Source organism: Mchenga conophoros, linkage group LG14, assembly GCF_057382185.1.
Source record: "Mchenga conophoros isolate Kocher_MC1m ecotype Shallow Benthic linkage group LG14, M_conophoros_male_GT1.1, whole genome shotgun sequence".
In the NCBI taxonomy this organism is placed as follows: Eukaryota; Metazoa; Chordata; class Actinopteri; order Cichliformes; family Cichlidae; genus Mchenga; species Mchenga conophoros.
Window position 1 is genome coordinate 15,480,748 of NC_140539.1, and position 11,624 is coordinate 15,492,371.

Consider the following 11,624-nt stretch of genomic DNA (forward strand, 5'->3'; position numbering starts at 1 on the left):
TACGTGGTCCTTAACTGACCCCTGATCTGCAACTGTCCAATGGCATGTCTTCCTCCCATAAAACCTTTTATTCCAATTTCCTGTAAGTGAAGTGCAAGTTCCTATTAGTGTGTGGTTTGATTGGTTATACATCCCACCAGTCAATGCTCTCAAAATGAGACCTCAATCTCTGCTCCAACACACTCGATTTAAATGATCAGCTGGGTATAGCAAAAACCTGAAAGCCTTAAACAATCAGTCTCAAGGACCAGAGTTTAGAGGCATTGGTTAACCATTATTCACCTTAGAAAAGTTGCCCAGATGCATACAAAACAATCAACAACCCTTCTTCAGATATGCATGTACATGCAAACAGATTTTTTTAGCACTAGCTAGCACTGTGTCCCATGTGGATTTGGTTCTTGAAAGCATTGCTCCACCCCCAGGTTAAAGGTCAAACCCTATTTTACTCCGCATTTGACTGAAAACTGAGGTGCCTTGTGTTATTAAATAAATACATTTATTTAAAAAAGAGAGAGAGAGAGAGAGAGAGAGAGAGAGAGAGAGAAAGTGTAATGACAACAAATGTGATTTGTTGCCTGAGGCCAACACCTTGCCGACTTGTCGAGTCCACATATTGTTATAAAGCAGAGCTTTATTGAACGTTTCGGTCTTTGGCTTGCTGGTCAAAGTGCCATCATATCACAAAAGGACTGGCACGGAAAGTGAGTCATTACAATTATAACTATTTTCAGTTAACACAGGTGGCAAGTGATAAATGCTATTCTCCCTCAACTGCTGGACTTCTTAGTATTTCATAAATGGAAGTCGGCAAGAAGAGACGGATTTTTAAAAATGACAGAAATTCCAGCAGCTGACTCAAAGATAGCTCACATACACCACATGGGCAAATATCTTCAGTCTCATTGGCACAGGTAAACACCCCACCTTGCAGTCTGCCTTTACAAACATTTGTGAAAGGATGGGTCGCTCTAAAGCTCTTACTGAATTTGAGGGTGGTGCTGTATCAAATGTAAGCGAGTGCTGAGGCACATATATGCCCAACACTGCTGACTCTGTAACTGCAGCGTTTCAAAGCTCCTCTGGCATTAACATCAGCTCATAAACTGTATGCTGGGAGGTTCACTGCATGGGTTTCCATGGCTGATAAGCTGTAGGTAACCCAGTACTTTTGTCCATATAGTTTTCTTTTATCTCCGAAATTTCCACCAGGTGGTTTACATTGCATTTCAGGATCCACTTTCCCATATGGAAAAGAAATAGAAAAAACTTACAAAAGACTTGCATCAGATGTGGCCTACTTCATATAGTGAATCATATAAGGCTTATGTGATTTACTCATGAAAGTGGCCACTTTCTCATGACTTTCATATATTGTTTTAGTAAGTATCCAAAACACACAAGTTTCATTTATATTCACTTATATCTGTTTTCACTCGTGTATGCTTTTCATTCAAGTTTCACACAAGACAGATACAAACTTTATAAGATTTATAAATATCTTTCCAGTTGGGTTGTTTCACAGGTTTTGGTTGGTACATTCATGAAATAATGTATATGTATCTTGTAGATACAAAACTGAATTTTGTGTCAGTTAATGACGATTCCCATTTGCTTGCTCACTATTTGGTGAAACACAGAGTGTCTGTTGTGATGACTGAATGAGCTCACTCATAAACTCCAGACCCTGATAATACAAACAACGTCATTGTGGCATTATCAGGGTTATTTTTGAGTCAGACTTGGAGCGGCTACACTAGAGCCAGAGAAAATAATTACTGTTTGACTGTGAAGGAAATTATTCTCCTCTGAAACTTCCTTAAATGATTAAAGGCATGTAAAATACAGTGTAGGGTAGTAGCTCCACAGTGTAGCAGTTTACACCTTCACCTAACAAGCAAAAAGATCCCCAGCTTGATCCCAGGAGGGGACACAAATCCCTTAGGTGTTGCATCAGGAATAGCATGTGGTGTATAAGAAGTCTGCCAAAATAAACATGTGCAGTTACTGGCTGTGGTGACACACTGTGAATAGAGAAGCAGCTGAAAAAGCTTACCAAAAATCTGTTGAGGGACATGCTAATCGTGATGGATTCTGTTTCTGAAAATGTGTCTATTTACAGGAAACAAGTAAACGGAAACAGTGTTCATAGTGATGCCTCACCCATCAATTCATTTCAATTCAGTTTTATTTATATAGCGCCAAATCACAACAACAGTCACTCCAAGCCATTTTATATTGTAAAATAAACACCCTACAAAATTACAGAGAAACCAACAACAATTAGATAACCAACTATGAGCAAGCACTTGGCAATGATGGGAAGGAAAAACTCCCTTTTAACAGGAAGACAACTCTGGCAGGGGAGGGGCAGAAATCTGCCACCACCGGTTTGTTATGATTGGAGGAAGACGTGATAAAAGACACACACTCGCACATATGACGCTGAAAAACTAGTTGATGCATTTATTACTTCTAGACTGGATTATTGTAATTCACTATTATCAGGATGTCTTAAAACACCCCGAAAAGCCTTCAGGTGATCCCAAACTAGTGCAGGGAGATCAATGACAAGGACTAGAAAAAAATCAATATATTTCTCCCATACTGACTTCTCTTCATCAGCTCCCTGTTAAATCCAGAATCAAATTTAAATTCCTGCTAATCACATACAAGGTCTTGAATAATCAGGCCGCATCTTATCTTAACGACCTGATCGTATCATATCACCCCATTAGAGCACTTTGCTCTTGGACTTGTGGTTCCTAGAGTATTTAAAGGCAGTGCTGTCAGCCTCTAGGCCTCTGTTCTGTTGACCCAGTTTTCAGTTTGAATTCGGGAGACAGACACTATCTCAACTTTTAAGATCACGCTTAATCTAAAAGTTAATCTAAATAGTCTTTGCAGCCTTGTATACAAGGATGCCTTGCATTTGCTTCCTTACATGCAAGAGGATAAAAAAAGTATGACCGAGTATATAGATCCATACTGTCGCAAGCATTCAAAATTAAGACATCCGCTTATATGCTGTTTAGTTCTCTATATGGAAACTTCAAATAGCTTGAAGGCAACTACAACAAAGTATCTCATATATGGCAACCCATATGACTTGGATTAAAAAGCATAGCTACTTTGGTATCTGCACTTGGTATGCAGGGACAACGAGCCTGTTTTATGACAGATAAACAGCAGTCCTCAGTCAGCGTCAGACACACAGAATGTTTTCCAATTTAATTTAATCACGTAAAGCCTCTCTAGTCGAGCCATCGCTGTTTCTGCAAGACTTGTTGTCATCATGTTCTTTCCCGTGTAGGTGACATTTGGAAGTGCTGGGAAGCTCAAGTTACCATGACATATTTTAGTCAGGTCATGGCTGTTTTTGTGGCGGTTGTTGTTGCAGGGGATACTTACACTAGTGGTAAGGAGTCTGGGCAGGTCTGGCGTTTACTTTGTTTGCTTCATCATCTCAGATTTGAGCAGAAGTGACACTCCAGAGAATACCGCCTTACACGCTTCGCTGGAGAGAGAGGGAGCAGGCACCGAAGAGAGAAAGGTGAGGTAACGAGGGGGGAATTTGGAAGGAAGCGAAAGAAGACAAAGATGAGGGATGACTTTCTAGATCTGTGCCGTCTAGGTGGATTTGTTGCGATCACGTCGGGGTACGGAAAAGAAAAAGCAAGGGGAGAAAGAGTGACAGAGACGGAAGCACGAGACAGCCAGAGAGAAAGCCAAAGAAAATTTCTGGAGAAACGTCTTCCTGACTCACAGACAAAGCAGCGTGGTCTGCAGCAGTGAGATAACAGAGAGAGAGAAAGAGAGAGGTAGAGGAGAGGAAGGCAAGGCCGAGCAGGTGGACATGAGCCAACTTGTCGCTTGGGGCACAAACTGTGGCTTCGGAGAGGAGAAGTGAGGAGAGGAGGAATTTTAATGACCCAGAAACCAGCCCAGCAGGTCTGGAGGGGTTGAATGCCACAGATAGTTCCCTTGTCTTCCTCTTCGACTTCTTCCTCGCACAGGAGAGAAGGACCCCTGCCTCTTCTTAAGTTAAATATCAGACACATTATTTGCAGCAACAGCATGTTTTTCAGAACGTGCGGTTACCCTTTATGATGGTGCTTGTCTTTTTTGTGGCTCTGCATGTTTTGAAACCCAGAGATGGGTAATGATTACTCTGAGTTTCTGTTTACGAGAGCTCGTGTTACCTTTCCCTTTTCACAGTTCAGTAAATATCCCAATCTTACCTTTAACCCCGTGTGTGATGTGTGAGTCACACCGTGGCAGAATGGTGTGACTCCCGTTTTCCTTTCTCTGCTAGACCCCACCTTCAGTTTCACAAGCCGAAGCCTCTGGACGCCGTCTCCCTCTAATCAGTCCCTGGGCCTGCTGTAGCGTTACTGGCTCTTGTGCACGTGACTGTTTCAGCGTGGGGCGGAGGGTTAGTTTTGCTTTTCATTCTCGGCCTCTGCTTTAGTCCTAAGCTTATCTGTAGCTTGTTTTGTATATTACTCACTGCCATACCACTTGAGTTGCGAATAGCGAATGATATCTGATCACCTTCGAGGCAGAATTATTCAAATTTATCACTTTATTTACTCAATTCTCAAATGCTTGTGCACAACTTCTTTCCTTCATTAAGCCTTTCCCCTATGTCTTTGTATATATTATCATTGCCAGCTCACAGGATCGCTATTAGCATTTGATTTTTCTACTTCCCTTAAATGTGATCATCGCCTGCACAGACTCATCTGCAGACTGGGTCAAACGCAGCTTAAGATAACAGCTTTGGACATTAATACCAACCTCTCTCTGAATCTGTCCTGATGTCTGCCTCACTGTCAGTAGTCTCCGCCATGCCTGTGCCTGAAACACTGCTGCACCTGTTAAACAAGGACTGTGCAGTGCCATTTTTTTGACACAGTGACCGCCTGGTGCCACCCCCGGCATATAGGATTCAAGCACCGAAACCCGAGGCTTCAGTCAACAGTCAGAAAATGAGAACATACACATCAAATTCTTTTTAGGAAGTGGCTACAACTGCTTTTCTTGCATTTTTTTCAACACTATGGTCGTAGTTGTTTTAACTGCGGTATTCGCCACATTCTACTTGTAGTAGTAACCACTAACTGTAAAATGAATATATTTGCTTATCTATATGACATGAAATCAGTTAGAAAAGAGGAAGCTTTTGGTCTTTTTTTCTCCCTCAGACATGTTTATGTTCCTCAGAATCTCAATGTTTATTTATGTGACCGTTAGACTCAGGGTTTCAGTATTAATCATTTGGTCCATCTGTCTATCCCTGCGCTCCCGAGAAATGTTGTTCCTGAGAAAGAAATGAAAAGCCTACTGCACAAACACCCCAAAGAGTCATTCCCAGTGATTTTCCTGACCTACTCATCTTCCTGCTCATGGTCTCATCTAAGAAATCTTCTACTTTGGACTCTTTTAGGTAATGCCATAACATCGGCTTTTCACACCAACATATCCCATAATCTATGATTAAATTACAGCGAACATGACTGGACACATTTGAGCTCCCAAGGTGGATCTATAAATCGATCCAAAGAGCCGATTGCGCATTCGCTTATGATGATATCATTATATAAGATGGGATAAGCATTGCAGGCTCTGAAATTTTTAGCATCCTTGATCTTTGTTCTACAACATCCCATTTAAATTCCCACTCACTGCTCAGTTACAGAGATTTTTTTTTTAAAAAAGAGAAGGATTTCTTTTCTCAGTTCTAACCTTTCTCCTGTTTCCTCACTCTCTTACTAATCTGCACTCCTACCTTCTGCTTTTACTGTCATATTATGTTTCCTTTTCCTCCTCCCTCACCGGCTCTTCATTACCCCAATGACAGCTACACAAAGACATCAGAGGAATAAAAAGAGAAGCAGTAGGGGGAAAACACATGAATAAGAGAGGTAGATAGCTCTCAGCTTGTGTTAAAATTCACCGGAGGGGTGGTGGAGGATGATAGAGGAATGACACTCCACCATTTCCTGAATGGAAAAACAGTTTGGCAGAATGGTCAGTTAGACGCTCATACACTGATGCACAGATACAGCAGTGTTGACAGGAAAACAGCTGTTGCCAAGGAGGGAGTATTCAGTTATTGCTTCCCCTCTGTCCCCGAGCGAGCTCCACAGCGTGCACACACACACACACAAACACGCATGCGCTATGTTCTGTACATTGTGTGTGTTCGAGCTTGCACGTCAACCACAGTTAACAGTTGTGCAACAAGTACCAGCAATAAGTGTAAGAGATGAGCTGTGGGTAATTGAGTAAAAGGTGAAAGGTTGGTGTGTGTCGTACGTGCATGTGTGTACATGTTTGGGTTGTTTGGGGGGGGGGGGGGGGGGGCTTTTTTTAAGGGAGCACTGTAATTGAAAGTCCACTGGTGGATGTGGGTGTTCGCTGGAGGACAACTGAGTCATACAGGGCCTGAACTTTATCCCCTGTGCATTTTACACAGGAAGCATATGTGCAGCAGTTGCCTTTGTTTTGCGGCAGGTTTTGAAACTGAATCAATCACCTCATTTCCTGGCAAGAGGGCAGTGTGGCACGAGAGGAGAGGAGAGGAGTAGTGAGAGGATGAGTTGAAAAGTACACAGGAAAAACACAGAAACAATTTTTTGTGTGAAAAAGTCAAGGAGGTGTTTGCAACAGGTGGTGTAATGAACAACAAGTTGTCCTCTGTCCACAGTTCATGACTTTCTGAGGATAAGCACACTCCCTGCTGAAGTGTCCTTGAGCAACAAGCTCAATCCCTACCAGGTCTCTAGAGGACGTGCTCTATGTCTAACCCTTTCCTTTAAAGGAAGCAGACCTTGTAACAGTCTCTTCACAGGGCGTCACTAACTACCAAATCCACTTTGTGAATAATATGACAAAACTAATTTGTCTCCTAATAAAAAAAACAAAACAAATAATAAAATATGAAGACTTTAGCTCCACCTCCTGGACTGCTGTTTTCATACACACACTGCATGCCAGGGCAGGAAGAAGGAAAATGAAAAAAACAAACAAACCTGATTTAGGTGACTCAGTTACTGTTAAGGAAGGATCAGCTTTTAAAAATGCCTTACAAACGTTTAGCTGAAACGTGGCTATGAGGCCGCTCAGTCCTCCCAGCCTGAAGGCCTCAGGGGTTGGCCCCATCTTCTACTTTTTTTTCACACTGCCTGTTCAAAGTTTTCTGTGAAAGGTAGAGACAAAATGGGAGTGCATTTTCAGTCCAGATTTAAGGTAGCACATTTTTACGGAGCAAAATCACGGTCCCTGCGAGAACTAAAGCCAACATGGTGGAACAGGCGATAGACACAGATTCTTCTGTTTTAAACATTATGCCTTACACTGAAAAAGCAAAGAGGGCTTAAGAAAGGAGTCTTCTTAGTGACATTATGACTCGATCTCTGTGTGAACAATGTCTGTCGTAACAGGAAATCAAAGGTTGGAGTCTGTGCAAGCTGTTAACATTTTTAAAATGGACTAGATGGATTTTGCACATTGCTGTGATATAATTCTTCCTAGTCAGGTATCATCAGTCAAATGTTACCTGTTCACAGTTGAAATTATAGATATTCATAATGATATTCTGTCTGGAACAAATCCCATTTCCTATAACATTCATGTGCATGGGGTTTCTCATTACAGATATCTCACACTCATTTGCTGCAGCAGACTAAACACGAGCAAAACATTACACAGATGGCTCTTCTAATGTCTGATCTAAGAACACTATCCCATATCTGACACTTTCAAGATCAATACTACATATGCATGTTTATGCAATCTAATAACTTTATTAGATTTATTTTACATGTAAAATGTCCAAATACCAGACAAAAATCATATGAATGTCCAGACTTTTGCATCTAAACCCAGCTTTGCCATCAACAGTGCACATATCTGTGCAGGTATTGTGATGGCCTCTTTAATTCTCTTTGTTCACATAGAGACACATACACCTGTGCAGATGGTGTATGTGTCTTGCTTTGGAAACAAGTTTTGGAAAAAATGCCTATTCACTTTCTTTACACGAGTATGATAAAATCAAGGCAAGCTGATTTCTTACGCAATGCCCATTGAGTTTACATGTAATGAAATGTAGTATATAAACAAATGTGCAACAGTTTCTATACAGAATATCCTCCCAAGACTAGAAGAATGATTCATTTAAATTACCTGGTTGATAAAGTAATTTTCTGTTGGATCACCAATGGGAATACTTCATACAGCTGGAAAATCCCGGTGGACATCAAGAACTGGTGGAATTTTGGTTTAAACATAGCTCACACAAAAGATGACACATCAGCGGCTGGCTGGAAAAGCAAAACTTTAAAGAAATCAAAACAAAAACGAGAAACAACAACAAAATGAGCATATAGAAAATTTCTACTAGGCAGTGTAAATATATATGGCAGAGCCTGACAGATACAGAGTTTTTAAAACCAGTACAGATTATTGTATGTATTACAAACATGCTGCTAACCATTTTATCAACTGCTATAAATGCCAATGCAAACAGCTAACATCGGCCAATAACTGGTCTCTAGTATGTAAGTTAACCTTGGTGTACTGTGTTACTGTTGTTGCCAGTCACTGCTATACTTCATTGAAAATTCAGATGATAAGGTCCAGATCCCTTCATAACTCCAGGGAGTTTACAACGGACATTGTAGCTTCTGTCTGTATATCACCAGATGCTACCCAACAGATGAACATCCTACCTGGAAGATGCTTTGTATTGGCGCTGGCAGACTTTGACCACTACAATATGAGGACTGTCTTTCTCAGTTGAGGAGAACATGTTGTGGCCTACAGAAGCTTCATTTTCCTGAGGGTAATAGACGATTTCTCATTCCATCAGCTCATGGAGGGTCATCAAGAAAGAACAAAAGGGCCTGTACTTTCTAAGAACACTAAGATCACAATCTGAGCACAAAAAGCTCATCTGTGCTCAGATTTTGGGACGACTAGGTTCTCCTTAAAAATGTCTTTTTGCAGATATTGAAAATTGCTCAGCTGTCCCGCATGAGATCTACTGAAAGAATGCTTGAGAGGGTTAAGGACATTTCCTGATCCGTCATGTAAAACAACAACCTTTGCATGCAAATAGGAATTAATGTGCTTATTACTGTTTCAAAAAAGTTACATTTAAACACACTAATACGTGCATTTTCTTCCCTTTTTGCACTAACAGGGTATATGTTTACTGATGCTCCCACACCTTGGCTCCAACTTCAGACAAGAGAAGGGGATTACAGTAAATGAAAATTGTCTTAACATCAGTGAGGGGGGAAAAGGACAAATTAGAAATAAAGTACCCAAAAGTTTTGGCTGTTGAAGTAAAAGGATGACACATCACTGGAAAGATAAACACAGCGCACAGTGGGATAGAAAAAAAACACTGAGGAGACTAATAGAAACCAGAGAAAGATAGGGAGGAAGACAAAGAAAGTATTAAACAGTCAGGCAGATAGAGGGGAGCAAACATTAGAGAGCAAAACTAAAACACAGATAGTGGTGGGAAGGAAAGAAGCAAAGGGGAGTAGGTGGTAATATGGAAAATGTGCTCCTTACTACTGTCTTTGTGCAATGGTTAAGTCATAGAGGTTGTATGATTCACTAGAGGAGTGCTGACCCATCTGGAACACAGATGCACGTATACTGCATATGTGTGTGCGTGTGTGCGTTTGTGTACACGTGCCTGCGCACATGTGAGCGTCTGTGCAGCTACGTGTGGAAAAAAAAGCCACCACATGCAAAAGGTTTTAAGCTTTCTTGAGAAAAAGGATTTATCTCAGACAACCATCTCACACCAGTCATTTACAGTAAATACACTAGATCAGTTCACAGGAAACCAACCTGACTAATATTTAAAGGCCTGACAGGAAATATAAATTATTATTACTGGGCTGCTGATTTTTCTAATATTCACGAACCAGCATTTGTGTTGTAAACTGAGAGATGACAAATCCGCACTCAGTTACTTGAATGGTTCACCAGGCTTTCTCTACTTGCACAGTATTGATATGCCTGAAGTTCTTAATAATTTCCAAGAACAAATTTCTTGCTAATGGCTATCGCTTTTGTCAGATAAAATTCAAACACTGCGTGTTGCAGCAGCAGGGTAAAGAATAAAAATACTAAAATCAATAATAAAAGCAACAATGTAAAAGTAAAGGTACGACAGGCCCATAACAAAAGACTTGTAATGTGAGACAATGGAGAAAAAACTAAACGCAACAGTGATAAAAACAAAGAAAATTATGTCAAGTTAAGCTAGCTAACTGAGCTAAAACATTAGCTAAAAATAACAGCAGTTGGCCTCCTCCAAGTTTCTGACTCAGGCAACTGTTGTGTCATCTGAGAGTCTTAGCATGATAGCTACTTACATAATATCGTGTTTAAAGGCTGTGACTAAAACTGGGTATTTTAAGAGAGATGGTCACACATGCTGCCACTTAGCATTACCCATCCATTTGCTAGCGCTTGTGTAATTGCAATGCTATCCCAGACTAATCCTGTTTACCTGCTCAGCATGCTAACTTTAACGAGAAAGGCACATTTCATTCATGCTTTATTACTGTAATTTAAAGTAGCGTGTTCATACACAGCAGGGATGTCAGACATAAGGCCTGGGGCCCAGAATTGGCCTGGCAAAGACTGCAGTCCAGCCCACTGGAAGGCTTTGGAAAATGTATAGGGAGGCATAGATTTTGAACTTTTAAACATATTTTCATACGTTTTAAAGCTTTTCCTTCTGATCAAGACGTCCCCCATTCCCATTCATATAAAATCAAACTAGTTAAGTAATATATAAACAATTAATGACAGAGCAGTTCCTGTTTTTCAATATCTAATATAGAAATTTCTAGTTTTTATAGAGGGTTCACAGTGTTGGAAAGAAAGATAATCAATTAATCAAAATTATGTTTTATACATACACTCTGGTGAGTCTGGGTGATCAGCTGCCAGAACCATTTCTGTAAAGTTTGAAATAGAAAATATTGTTAATATTGCACTTCTTACTAAACATCTCACTAATCGTTGCTGTTGCCACTAGTCGGTATCAGACTTACTAGTCATCTAATCTAATTGTTAAAATGTTATTTCATGCCCAGTGCTGGTAAATTATTGTGTCCTAAATGTTATGCAGCCATCTGCCACCAGATGGCGCATCATTGTTGAGAAACGTCAAATTTGTTAATCTTGGTCTGATCATTATGTTAATACTATGAGAACGACTTAGCGATACAAGTGGCGGAAATCAGGTTTCTCTTAAAGGTTGATGGACTCTCCTTTAGCGATAGGGTGAGGAGTTCAGTCATGTGGGAAAAGAGACAGCTAAGGCTCCTTGGTAAAATGTTCTGGCAGGCCAGACTGGAGAGATTAAATCTATCGGCCGGCCTGGAAAAGACTTGATGTTTCCTGAGGAAAGCTGGAGGAGGTGGTGAGAGGGAGGTTTGGGCTTCCTTGCTGCTCTCCCTGCCTGACCTGACTTCAGAAATTTCAAACAGCGTGAATCATTTATAATGATGCATTTAGTCACATTTTTTTACACAGTGAATCGACTAAAAAATTAGTCATCAGGAACATCCATAGTTTAGATA